Source organism: Elgaria multicarinata, chromosome 11 (genome assembly GCF_023053635.1).
Source record: "Elgaria multicarinata webbii isolate HBS135686 ecotype San Diego chromosome 11, rElgMul1.1.pri, whole genome shotgun sequence".
Lineage (NCBI taxonomy): Eukaryota > Metazoa > Chordata > Lepidosauria > Squamata > Anguidae > Elgaria > Elgaria multicarinata.
In genome coordinates this window covers 12239815-12253994 of record NC_086181.1, presented here as the reverse complement: position 1 = coordinate 12253994, position 14180 = coordinate 12239815, and the positions used below count along the sequence as shown (strand labels likewise).

Below are 14180 nucleotides of genomic sequence, written 5' to 3'. Positions count from 1 at the left end.
GGGGCTTCAGAAATTCAAATTAGGTTCTTCAACTTACACTACTATGGATTTTAGCATATGTTTTTTGGTTAATAATATGACTGCCGCTGTCAGTACTTTCTGCATTTAATTCCCTCTCTCATCAACTATGTGTACTCTACTTATATATATATATATGAATCTTTGGATAACACTTCATGCATCTGATGAAGTAGATTGTAGTCCACAAAAGGTTATGCCAGAATAAATGCATTCATCTTTAAGATGCCACAAGATTCTCTCTTACTTTTTCTGCAACAGATTAACACAGCTACTCCTGTGGAAACTATTAGAGTAGTTCTTATAACAGCCTTATGAGATAGGCCAGGATTTCCCTAGTAGTACTGTCACAAAATAAATCCACACAAATGTTTTTTCTTCTGAATGACACTGAACAGCCCTTGGAATGAATTGGTTTCTCTACAAACAGCCATGGGAACACACTCAATTTTCAAGTTGCATCCATCCTAGAAGGCTTTCCCTTATTCTTAACTAGTTCCTCTAGGACTCCTCCCTTCAACTGCTATCTGGTTCTATTCCCCGTGCTACTCCTATCTCTCAGCTCTTTCAACCCCACTCCCCTCTTATCCACCCTGGATTTGCGGCTTCTTTACTTTCCTCATCCAGTTAGACCCCACCCCACAGTCACACAGAGATTCTTCCACTCTCTAGCAACCTTTCCCACACTCTCCTCCTCCTCCTCCTCCTCCGTCCCACCTGAACTCTCGCTTTAGGCTGCCTTCATTTCCCCTACACTAGAGAAACCAGAAAAGGGAGTTTCCCCAACCCTCACTTCTCCAGCTCCACTTTAACTCTTAACTCCCTCACACCCCAAACCTACTTACCCAGCCTCTCTTGCTTCCCCCTTTAGCCCACCCCGTCCCCTTTAACTCCAGAACCCCTCTGTACACCCCACTCTTATCGAACTACTCCACAGGCTCCAGGTCCTACCCACGCCTCAATTCGCGTTACTTCTCCCGTCTCCACCCATCAGCCCGTCCCCCGCGCTCCAAGAGCTCACTTCCATTCGCCCCCTACCCTTCCACAGTCATCCCATGACCAGCCCCCCCCCCCCCAGGTCCGTCTTCCTCAGCCTGTCTTTTGCACCCCGTTCCTCTGAGCTCTCCCCCCTCTTCTCACACCCTAACCACTACTCGTCCAGCCTCTTCTCCTCTACCTGGCCTACTCCGCGCCCCCGTTCTTTACTCTCCGTCCCCTAAAGACCCTCCCCACCAACGCCCCAATTAGAGGCCTCTTTTATCTACTACAGGTCTACCCCTCTGCCGCCCCCCCCCAATTACCTTCCCCTCACTCCCCCACGGTACCTTTCACGCGCCCCTTTTCTTCTCCCACCTGCTTTGTTTAGCTCCATCCATTTCCCCTCATATAAACCTAGCATCACCCGTTCTTTCGCGGCATACCTTCCCTTACAGCTACCGCCGTTCAACACTCGCTGCTGCCTTCGGGTGGCCTTGCCCCGGTACCGGTCCCAAGCCCAAACACCAGCACCCGTCTGCCACCACTCTTCTCCCCACCTCCACGCGGCCCCATCCAATCCTCCTCAAGGAGCGAAAAGAGTGGCAGCTCATTTGCTCAATCAGAGGACAAATAGTGCCTTCCACCCATAAACCTCACAGCGAGTGACAACTTGATGGCCAATTAGAGCGCCCACAGATAAAAGCGGTGAGCGGGGGAGGGTGACCCAAAAAAACTGACAAGCAAAAAGCACCAATCGCTGTGGTAGGGGGCCGGCCGGACCGCGCGCTGACTGACAGCACAAATTCACCAATCCGTTAAACGTATGCTAGGCTCCTCACACCACGTGGTGTGAGCGACAGCATTTGCAACCAACCGCCAGTCAAAAAGCCACCAGTTCTTTTCCCATTGTCTTTGGACAATATGTCCTTACACACAGGTTTCCGCAGCCAGTCTTTGCCCGTCCCCCATCCACCACAATACGTAATCTCCAGGAGCGCTTATTGGCCCGCGTCTAGTCTTACGAAGGGGCGCCATATTGGGAGTGTTGCCATTAGCAACCAACCGAAGACTTCAAAAGGCAATTCAGCGGTCAACTTGTATGAATGGAGATCACTACTATTCCTGAACTTTAAATTATCACCGCCTTATCAGTGTTGAACAAAAATACCCGACGGAAATGGCCACTAAAACTTGAAATTTTACCCAAAATACTAGTGTAATATTCGAAGCGAAACGACATGAAACGTTAAAATAAACATTTAAAGCTCCCCCCTCCCCAATAACAGAGGCTTTTTCAAGATAAAAACACACACTAAGTCCATAACAGTTTTTTAAAAATCCATAAAAACTTGTTTAAAAGCTAAGTGCCAAAATGCGAGATACAAGAGTGTGTGCAAGTATACCTCCACTGAGTTACAAAACTCCGTTTTCAAGATGTGCCAGTTCCTAGGGTGACCATGTGAAAAAAAGGACAGAGCTCCAGTACCTTTAACAGTTGAACAAAAAATGGAATTTCTGTAGGAGTCATTTGTATGCATACAGCAGCTGGTGAAATTCCCTCTTTATCATAACAGTTAAAGCTGCAGAAGCTATCTAGAGTGACCAGATACAAAAGAGGGCAGGGCTCCTGCAACTTTAACTGTTGTGATGAAGAGGGAATTTCACCAGGTGCCGCATGCATACAAATGACACCTGCTGAAATTCCATTTTTTGTTCAACTGTTAAAGGTACTGGAGCTCTGTCCTTTTTTTCACATGGTCACCCTACCAATTCCAGCAATGCTCTCACCACCACAGACTGTCTCCATGGTCACTGGCCATTTCCCCCCATTTTTGTCAATGGAGCTGCTCCCAGGCATCCATTCAGAGTGTTGAGGATGGCGGGATGTGTGGTTACACCAAGTGGAGCTCAGTGATATAACTAGGGAGAGGGACAGAGTGTAGCAGAATCAGAGGGCAGGGCAGGGCTCCACAATCGTGTGGCAGGCCTGTTTGTTGTGGTTCCATCACCCTTTCCCTCTCCATAGTACCCCAATCCATGCACCCACCCACCCTGTGCATCTGAACAGGCTCTATGAGGCCTGGGAGGGCGCCCGCTGGACCAGAACCTTCCTACTGTTCCAGTTTTGTTTTTTTGTTTTACTGGAGGGGGGGAGTATTTTATGTAGGTGAGTGTTAAAAAAATATCACACACACAACACCTATGCAATCTGAAGTGGCACTCCACTCTATTTCTGCTGCATATGTAGACCAGGCTGATGCTACATTTTCACATGATATAACACATGCTCCTGTTTTCATGTGACCAGTGCCAGTTTTCACAGGGTCTCCCTTGGCTTTGTTTCATAGGCCTTTTCGTTCTCATTGGTCTGATTTGCAAGTAACGCCAAGCCATGTTGTGGTTTGTTGAAACCAACTAGAAACCACAAATAAAACCCATTATTTGTTGTTGGCTTATGAAGTCTACTTTGTTTAAACAATGGCTTGTCATGATATTTGAATCATGACTTATCCCTGGCATGATTGTACTGCTGTCTACCCTGAAACAAAGGTGTGCCCAGCAAGTGCAACCTGAAAATGAAAGTGCTCTCAAAGTTGGCAAACTGAGCAGGAGAGAAACAAACCAGAAATAGGAGTAACAGGCTGTAGTTTGTTTGCTTATCTGCAAGACAATTCATGGCTAAAGCAACAAACCATGTAACAAATATAATAAACCATGGCTTAGTGTTATGTGCAAAAGCAGCCCTTAAGGATGTTTCCAGATAGATGACTCCTAGCACTACAAATCAAAAGACATTGTATAATTATTCCATCTTTCCCTATTTAACAGATGTATGTGTGGTAAGAAAAAAAGATAAAAGAAGTGATAGAAAACCATGGGAGGACTACAACTGGAAGTAGGCAATGTCTGGACCTCTCTGTAAAATCCCTTGAATGAAACAGGGTGGTTGGCACAATAAAAGCCTCGTCTGGAAGCATCCATCATTTCTGACCTACTAAATTGTTATAGCACCAAGCATTACCTAACTTCTCTGTCTTTTTACTACCAAGAAATTGTGTAATCTTAATTACTAATTTTCATTGCTGATGACATTATGAGTTGTGTACCAGTTCTCCTCCCAGCCCTAACTTTGACTAACACACCCTGCTATTGCGAGATCTTCACAACCTGTCCTAGATTGGGTACTGCTTAAAAGATGTCAAAGGTGTTCCCTGCCCTGTCAAAAGTACTGGAGGACCAGCACCTGTGTACGATGATCAAACAAATCAATACAGAACATCTTGCCATCACTCCTTGATTTGGCTTTACTATTACAACAGATCCTAAGGGTACCCTCTTTTCATTCAGGGCTTAATTTGAGGCAGGCAGTTCAGCAGTACTCAGCCCTGAACAAATTTTGATGCAATGATAAACCGTAGTAAGCATGCCAGAGTGCCCTGAATAATCATGACAAGCAATCCCAATGCATTTGGCATCAAGAAATACATTTCCTGAACAGGGGGTCTTACATATAGGCAGGGAGTTTAGGCACCTCTCATTTCAGAAATTAAACTAAGCACAGCCTATATTCCACTCCACACATCCACATAAATTGCACACTTGCCTATGAATTTTAAAGCTGCAGTCCCATGCACACTTATTTGGGAGAAAGCTTAAGTGAACTAAATGTAATTTATTTGCTTGTTATTATTTTTTATCTTACACTTCCTCTAAGGAGGTCAGTGTGGTATACCTACAACAAGTCTTTGAGGTATCTTAAGCTGAGGGACAGTGATTGGCCAGACACCCAGGGCCAATCTACACCAAGCAGGCTATAACACTTTAAAAATGGTGTGAAAACGGTATATGTAATGTATCCTGGGCCTGAACAGTTGTCATAACCATTATAAACCGTTATAAGCAGTAGTGTAGATCCTGCCCCAGTAAGCTTTGTCAATTGTGCAGGGATTTGAATTCAGGTCTCCCCAGTCTAGATCCAATACTCTAACCCAGGGATGGGGAACCTCCAGCTGTTGATTGGAGATAAGAGCTTTTTGCTGGGGGTGAGGGGGGGCAAGGGCAGGGGAATAAGCTGCTGAGTGATTCAGTCCTGCTTTCTTCTGAGTAGTCACACAGCAGCTTACCATGCTTATCATTTCTGTTAAAATAGCTCTAGTGCAAATAAAAAGTCAAATCAAGCTTAACCTGCAAGAGGTCAACTGCAAGCCAAAATAATCTAGAATCAGTTTTTTCAGCATTAAACTATATGAGTATGAGGGATCTTTTTCTTCTAACATGCATTACCTGAACAAGCATGCAAATGTTAACATACCAAGTAGTCATTGTAGCTAAAGGATTTGGGGTGCTGCTGATACAGCTAGGAACTACAATTCCAAGAGAAGGAACACTCCTGGAATTTCAATCCAGAAATCAACTTTTCTATATTTACAAATAATGAAAGGATATCAAGGAAAGAATGAGAAACAGCCTCCTACAAGAACAGCTAAAGTACATTAAGGATAAATGATCTTACACAGGCACACCACCACACACACATTAATGATCAAACAACTCTTGCCACATCCCATATCCAGTGTATGCTTGTGGAACCGGTTGCATCACCAGATCTATTTAATACAGTAATTTAATACTGTGTTTAAAAAAAGGAGCCAGCTGCCTGAACAGGTGTGTTGGGTAAAGCAGCACCCACATAAACATGGGTGTGACCTGCTCAACAAAGCTGCTAACTGGGTTAGAGTGGCAAAGAGACACTCCTCTAAAACAAAAGACATCTGGAAATCCCTAGTTTGGGGAGGAGGGTTGGCTTAAGGGAATGCTGCAAGTTACTCCATGTTTGTCCCAAGCCCTCTTTGCTCTATTGGTTTCTTCCATCAGGTTTCTAATGCTGAGCTAAGCTAAAACCAAGTTCAAAGAACAACTCCATGGCACCATGTTCTCCATATCTCTTGAAGTTTCCAAACTCACCATCCCAGTCACATGTGCTATATCCAGCAGCCTGCGAGAGCCATATCTAACCTTACCTGTCATCCCTGGCTACCCATCAAGACATCTGGATGATTACTGTACCAAACAATCCAGTGGCTAATTACCAAAAAGAACAATGCCGAGATCTAACCTGACTAGAATCTACACCTTCTGATTGGAAGTTCAGTCCCCAAATTCCAGGTGCAGTTACCGAGTGGTATAAAGGCATTTTACACACGCTCACAGTCACTGAAATGATTATTGCTTCAAGGGCTGAAAGGTAGTGTTATTATAATATGTTCTTACTCACCCAAATGTTTTAAGTTGTATTTGTAGATGTTTTATTATTGCTTATGTACACTGTCCTGAACCCCTAAATCAGGTGAAGTGAAGAGTCATACGTGCATATACATGCACACACACAGACTGGGTTCGGACGACATGATAACCAACAGTGGGTTAGATAGTCAACAGCTGGTTATTGTGTCACCAACACCACAGTTGGTTATTTGGCTGAAATAACCAATGCTGTGCGGAGTTGATTATTTGGACAACTGTTGGTTATCGTGACATGTGTTGGGCACCGTTGACTATTTTGTCACACAGAGTTGGGTATTTTCAGTGACTACAAAGTCCCCTCAGAAGAGCGACCAATGCGGCAGCTGCCGCTCTAGTCCAGCCAGCAGGACTTGCAGTGGCTGATGGGATACCAGTGGGAGGACTGAAGGGGAGAAAGGGTGGGGGATGTGTCAATCAAACACACCGTTGACTAATAGTCAACTCAATGCTGGCCTTAATCCACACCACAGTTAATTATAATCATGATGTGTTGGGAGTACCCCCTTAATAATCAACTGTGGAGTTGACTATTAACCCACCATTGACTATTGTGTTGTCCGAACACAGCCACAGTGTATTCACATAAGCAAGTAACAAGTGTGAGAGCTGGAATGTCCCTGATTCAAATGTCACTCAGCCACAAACTAATTTAGCCTACAATCCTATATACACTTACCTGGGAGTAAGTCCCATTGAATCCAATGGGGTTTACTTCTGAGTAGACATGTACAGGGTTGCACTGTACATAGACTTAGGCAAGCCACTGTTCTCTCAGGCTCAGTCCCTCATCTGCAACATGGTGAACATAAGTGGCCAACCTTGAATGGCTGTAAGCATTACTGAGATAATGACTTGGATCCCAAGATAACTTAATTTAAGGAAGTTCACAGTAGGAAAGTGTTTCATTCCTCTGTCACTCTGAACCCCATCGCACATTGTTAGGAGGGTGCTCCGACCCTCTGGAGACGTTTTGGGGGACACAGAGGTAGCTGAATTTTACCTGAAATGAACTATGGCAATAGGATTATTACGTATTCTAGGAGATGACAGACATTTGATGTGTAGTGCTATCAGGTTTAATTTTCCTTTGGAAGAGGGAGTAGAGGAAACCAAGGGAGTTTCCAGGTAGAGGGTCCCTAGCCCTGAAAGACTTGTCTTGAAACACTTTAAGTTGCCTCTGTAATATCTGCTTTATTTACAGATATACAGACGCAACATAAATGAAACAAACAGGAACACCTACAAGGCAGAAGAGAGCAATTTGGCTGCCTCCCTGCCCCAGTGTCATTCAAAAGCCTGTCTTGACGAGGGGTTTGCCCTGGGGTGGATTCGGAGTGGTGGCAGGTCATCTATATGACACAGCCGCCATCCCGAAGCCATCCAGGGGCAAACCTCCTAAACTCTGCTCTAAAAAAGTCGGGCACTTACCCTGACTTTTTTGGACATGGAGGCATGCCATAGCTGATGGCAACCGCTGCTTGGTCACCATAGCTGAAGGAGAGCAGATTTGGGCGGCCCGCATCCCTCTCTTCCTCCCCCCTTCCCTTCCCTTTTTAATTTTTTTTAAATCTATAGATGCAATCCTTTGCATCTATAAATAAAAACTAAAAACTAAATAAAGAGGTAGGGAAACGGGACAGCCAGAGGGAGGAGATCTGGTGGCAACATCTCCACACTAGCGGTCCTTCTGGTGCAGATGCCAGGAATGAGCACGAGTGCAGGAGCCCGAGGCCTCCCAGTGCCAATGTGCTGCTGTCAAGACGGGGGCACAGTCTCCCTCAGCTATCAGAATGAGGCCATCTCTTACCGTTTATTTCCGTTAAAGAAACAATCAGCCTTCACTCATGATATTAACCAGCATTCTTCTTAACAAAGGAATAGTTGGCCGGTAGCTGTAACAAGGTTGTTTATTCCATGAGTGAACCCTAGGCCGGTTAGTCCTAACCTAAGGGTCCACCTTTTATACCTGGGTGATTTATTTTTAGATTTATTTATTTATTTATTTGTTGAGCAACTGAGTGAGTTTTTAGTGGCAGTGAGAGGAGATATTTTCCCCTGCCCAAGCCTCCCACACAGCTCAAATTGCAGCAGTGACTGTAAGGATCATGAGTGATTAATGGAGCTGCTTGGTCCACTCAAATCAGATTAAGACCAAGCACAATTCTCGTTAATTGAAGGAACATTTGTGTGGTTTAGTTTGGTTTGGAATTCTAGTCACTCATCAAATGTCATGCACTTTAGAGACTCACTTCAAATAAGCCCAGAATGAAATCTAAAAATAACTTCCATCTCACAACCCCTGGCTGTGGCTCAGCAAGGACTGGGTTGATCTAATAAATGTTCTGTACTACAGAGAAATATATAGGTTGATGAAAGAATTCCCTTGTTGAATCTTATCTGTTCATAGATCCTGCAGATAGTAGCAGAGGCAAATGTAGACTCAAAAGCAGAGTGCCACAGGACAGGAGTCTTTGTTAAACAGAGGTTAAAACAGAAGGCCAGGCCAACACATTTTGGTGCTTGTGGTGAAAAATCCAAATGGCACCCACCGGGCTCCCTGCCTCGCCTGGGTTTGTAATTTTCTTTTCTTTTTTTAATTTTAACTGGGAGACTGGCAAACTGCAAAGCAAAGAGCTGCCCTCCAGTGCCATTTTTATTTGGGTTCAAAAGAGTGGTTCGTGTTTTGGAGCTCAGAACTCCCACCTCTGTCTTGTATTTAGGTTCTTGGGCAAGTTACTTTTCTTTTAACTCACCACTTTGCATTCTAGGTAATGAAAAATTTGTGACTGCCCGCACTCACCATGGTAGCCATTTTATGAATGGGTAAACCACTCGTATGGCAGTCATTTTGCGGGAGTGCCCACAACACCCTCAAAATTCCAGACGCGGGGTACAATCCACCACAAATTGCTCCTGCAGCTGCCACCATAGTTGGCACCGCATTCCCTGAAACCCCTCTGCTTTTGTTCCTGCAGGGTTGCACCCTGTTATCCCCACACAAAGGAGCGAGTGTGGGGTTTATATGGATCATGGGTGGGGGGAGCCAGAGTCATTGCTGTCGCTGCTGCTGCCTCTATCATCCCTCCCTGGCTTCCCTCCCCACTACTTTGTGGGGATTGAAGCCAGGAAGGGAGAACCTTCCCCCCAGCTTAAGGGAGACTCTTCTCCCCATGGAGGCAGTGCAGGAGCGTTCCAGCAGCCATTCAGGTCGCGCCCTCCCCACTGCCTGGGCGGATGGCGACCAATCAGGGGTTGCCATCTGCCTGGCTACACCTCTGATGCAACCCCAGAGCATTGAGGTAGCTCACAATGTGAATATTGCACTTCGGATAGTGAACCAAGCAATATTTTACTAGACATACCAATAAATTTGTGTGCACTCAGGGAATCAATATCACTGTCTGAAAACCCAATAAACCCCAGATTCTGAGTTACAGCTTCTGTCAGAACCTCAGAATTTCTACCAGGCCTCCTTCCTCACCAGATTTTTCTGCAATTTATCCACTAGATTATTCCAAGCTTCCGTAAGCTACTGATTCTCCCTTGCTGCAGCCCCGCCCAGGGAACCAGGATTTTTCTGAACCAAAATTTGGCAACCCAAATGCCATTAGAAATCAAGAATGGAACACTGACGTGGAGGCAGCTGTTTAGGTATGCAAGGCCTGCGTGAATAAGCCATTGTTTTCTCATAACTCCTCTTTTATCAAACTACAATCAGAATGCAGTGAAGAATCCAAGTTAATTAACTGCCCCCTCCCTTCATGCACTAATTAAAACCTTTCCACCAGTCTGCTTATCCTTTCAAGACTGGATATCCTCGACATTTAGAACCCTTCTTGTGGGTGTTTAGTATTCCCCTCCACTGAAGCAATTAGTAGCGAAACATCTGGACCCTCTTCAGATGAACTAAGCATCATTAACGTGTTCATTAAACGGCCAGACGACGGAGGGGATGCTTTTTGTTTGACTGGAGCTGTTCCAAAGATGCAGGGGCTATGGACGGATTGAGAACACAGCTTTAACCTGATGACCTAGCTGTCTGAACTAGAATTGCAATCTGGTCTTGTGTGTGCAAGGCTGGCCTGAACCGGATGCTATCACACAACCAGTAAGTGCTAATTGTGTGGATCACACAACCAGTAAGCACACATCCACACTTTCATTCTCTTTGTGCTTTCCACATTCCATCTGCATTTACCGTGTGAACATCATGAAGTATAAAGGGAAGTTATATGTTTGTAAATATGCAGTATGCCTGTGCCGGGAAGCGACAGTCAATCACAGCTCCCACTTGTGTAGCTACGGCTTTAGATCTGCCACATCTCCACTTTACAATGCGCTTGTTCACACCAGCAAAGAGCTGTTGGCCCTAATGTCAGGTTAACCAAGCTTGGCGCTTTTAAACTCCTGTTGCATTCTCATGAACACATAAGAACGTGAGAAGTGCCATGCTGGATCAGACCAAGGGTCCATTTAGTCCAGCACTCTGTTCACACAGTGGCCAACCAGCCATCAGCCAGGGATGAACAAGCAGGACATGGTGCTACAGCACCCTCCCTCCCATGTTCCCCAGCAACTGGTGCACACAGGCTTACTGCCTCGAATTCTGGAGATAGCACACAACCATCACGGCTAGTAGCCATTGATAGCCTTTGCCTCCAGGCATTTATCCAACCCCCTTTTAAAGCCATCCAAATTGGTGGCCATCACTAGATCTTGTGGTAGTGAGTTCCATAATTTAACTATGCGCTGTATGAAGAAGTACTTCCTTTTATTTGTCCTGAATCTCCCACCACTTAGCTTCATGGGATGACCCCGGGTTCTAGTATTTTGAGAGGGAGAAAAATGTCTCCCTATCTACATTCTCCATACATGCAAACAGCATGAGGAATTTCTGTTGGAACATGGATTCAAGAAGAAGTTGCAGTTCAAAATTTAATAAAAATTAAACTAAAAGTCCCATTGAAATGTGAGTATTATTTAGCCATGGATTGTATCTGAGGGGCAGGGGAGAGAAGAGAGCACTCTGCAGATGCTCAGGTGCAGTCTTTGTTATTTCTTCAGAAGTGCCTTGCTTTCATCCTGTTTACACATAGAACCACATTCATACTACTTTCCCCCCTGATATTGTTTCCCCCCAACAAACAATATTTATTTATTTATTGCATTTTTATACTGCCCAACAGCCAAAGCTCTCTGGGCGGTTCACAAAAATTAAAACCATTCAAAGTATAAAACAACAGTATAAAAACATGATTTAAAATACAATATAAAAGCACAACCAGGATAAAATCAGCAGCAGTGCAGAAATACAAATTTAAAACAGCAAAGTTAAAATTAATTTATAGACTGTTAAAATATTGAGAGAATAAAAAGGTCTTCACCTGGCGTCTGAAAGAATATAGTGTAGGTGCCAAGAGAACCTCCTTAGGGAACTCATTCCACAGCCGGAGTGCCACAGCAGAGAAGGCCCTCCTCCTGGTAGTCACCTGCCTCACTTCCTTTGGCAGGGGCTCATGGAGAAGAACCCCTGAGGATGACCTTAGGGTCTGGGCAGGTACATACGGGAGGAGGCATTCCTTCAGATAGCCTGGCCCCAAGCCGTTTAGGGCTTTAAATGTTAATACCAGCACTTTGAATCGGGCCCGGACCTGGACTGGCAGCCAATGAAGCTGGAAGAGGACTGGCGCGATATGGTCTCGTTAGCCAGTCCCTGTTAGTAAATGTGCTGCCCTGTTTTGTATCAGTTGAAGTTTCTGGAACATTTTCAAAGGCAGCCCCACGTATAAGGCATTGCAGTAACGAGAGGTTATGAGAGCATGGATAACTGTAGCTAGGCTATCTCCGTTCAGATAAGGGCACAGTTGGTATATCAGCCTAAGCTGATAAAAGGTGCTCTTTGCCACTGAGTTCACCTGTTCCTCAAGTGACAGTTCTGGATCAAAGAGCACCCCCAAACTACAAACCCAATCCTTTAGGGGGAGTGCAATCCCCTCCAGAACAGGGTGAACATCACTTAGCCGGACAGGCAAACCACCCACTAACAGTACCTCTGTCTTGTCTGGATTGAGTCTCAGTTTATTGGCCCTCATCCAGCCCATTACCGTGCTCAGGTTCAGGAAAGTTTCCCAGCTCTATAATAGACAGAAAGTAGTCCTACGCTGGATAAAAGTCCTCCAGAAAGGGACAGAGTGTTGTATTCTGGTCTTTTCTTCTTTATCTTTGAGCGGTAAGACTACCCAGAGGTTTGGAAAAATCCCAGGAACTTAATTGCTGGGAGTTGTAGGCCTTTTTTTCCTTCTAAACATGCATAGGATTGCACCCTTAATACCGTAACATAGGAACACATAGAAGTCCTGAAGTATGACTATAAGACGAGTCCTGCTGAATCTGACCGAAGGCCGATCTATCCTCTGGGAAGTAAGATTCAACGCCTTGCCCAGTCAGCTTCAATACATAGAATGGTGGAGGTGAGGAACCTCCTTCAGCCTGAGGCCGAATTCAATTTCAGAGAAGTTCATTCCAGTGGGGGCGGGGCTAAAGGCAAAGGGGTGGGGCCAAAATTACAGACAGTACAGAAAATACCCACATGTTGTAGCCTTCTTGCCAGCAACGAAGCCTTAAGAGTGGCATTTCAATCTTTTGGAATGAGGAAAAGGCTGAACAAAAACAGAGAAACCACCCAGTGATCAGTGGTTGGGGGAAAAGAGCGTGGGCTCACAGGAAGGGGTGTGGCTATCCGGGGAACCCTTGAGCTTTCTTTCCCTCTGCCTTGAAGTAAGTCCTCAATTCAGCCTTCCTCAGCTTGGTGTCCCATAGATGCGTTGTTCTACAACTCCCACCATTATAGCCAATGATCATGCTGACTGGGGATAATGTGAGTTGTAGTCCAACGCATCTGGAGGACGCCAGGTCGGGGAAAGGCTGCCTTATACAAGCCATCTTGCAATATGGGATAATAATACCGACCTGCTTTACAAGGTTGCTATAAGGGCCAGATCTTCACCAAGCGGGATACAACACTTTGAAAGTAGTTCGAAAACAGTATATGGAATGTGTCGTGGGCCCCAACAATTGTTAGTGCACTTCAAAACTGTTATAAAGCAGTAGTGTGGATGACTAAAATATCGCATGCAGGCATTAAGCACGCTGATGTCCAAAACCAATTTTGGAATCCTGGGCTCCAGCTTAGCCCTGATAATAAACATCCAGAAAGAGAAACGGCTATCAGATAAAGGGAGGAAAGAGGGTTAATAAAATCTGCCAGAAGGACAAGAGTTTATCAGTAGCCAGCTGCCCACTACCGCCACACTTACGCTCGTTTCAATCGCCCTGCCTCAAGTTTGCACATAAAAAGAGTTCCATAAAATACATTATTTTTAAGAATCGCAAACCATGGTGATGGATAACCGCCAACTCCCCCTCCCCCTCCCCACGGCATTTCCCCACCCATTCTCGGCAATTTGTCTTTTTCTATCTATCTATCTATCTATCTATCTATCTATCTATCTATCTATCTATCTATCTATCTATCTCTGGCTTTGCCCATCCTGGCGCCTTCCAGATGTGTTGGACTACAGCTCCCAGAATCCCCCAGCCAACTCTGGGAGTTGTAGTCCAAACAAATCTGGACGGCGCCAGGCTGGGCAAGACTGGATTCTTCGGGAAAAACAAAGACGATGGTGACTTCGTATTGTGATTTCCTCGCCCCCACGACCCACCATCCCGCCTTCCTCTCCGGTTACAAATCGCCACCTCTTTGCTCCCCCCTCTTCCGCTGTTCCCGGCTCCCAGCGTGGACATATTTTAGGAGTGAGCCTTGCCTTATATATTCACTGGAAACCGGAGGGAGGGTGTTGCAGCCCACCCAATGCCCGAGC

General features: G+C 45.3%; 1 protein-coding gene across 1 annotated transcript in view; it reads right to left on the bottom strand.

Moving 5' to 3' along the window:
- NFE2L1 (NFE2 like bZIP transcription factor 1) overlaps nt 1-1531 on the bottom strand; it is a 30793-nt gene extending 29262 nt beyond the window's left edge. Inside the window, exon 1 of the mRNA XM_063138539.1 lies at nt 1440-1531. The gene's annotated coding sequence lies outside the window, so the exon portion shown is untranslated. The remainder of the gene's footprint in view (nt 1-1439) is intronic.
- Between the last annotated feature and the right edge of the window lie 12649 nt (nt 1532-14180).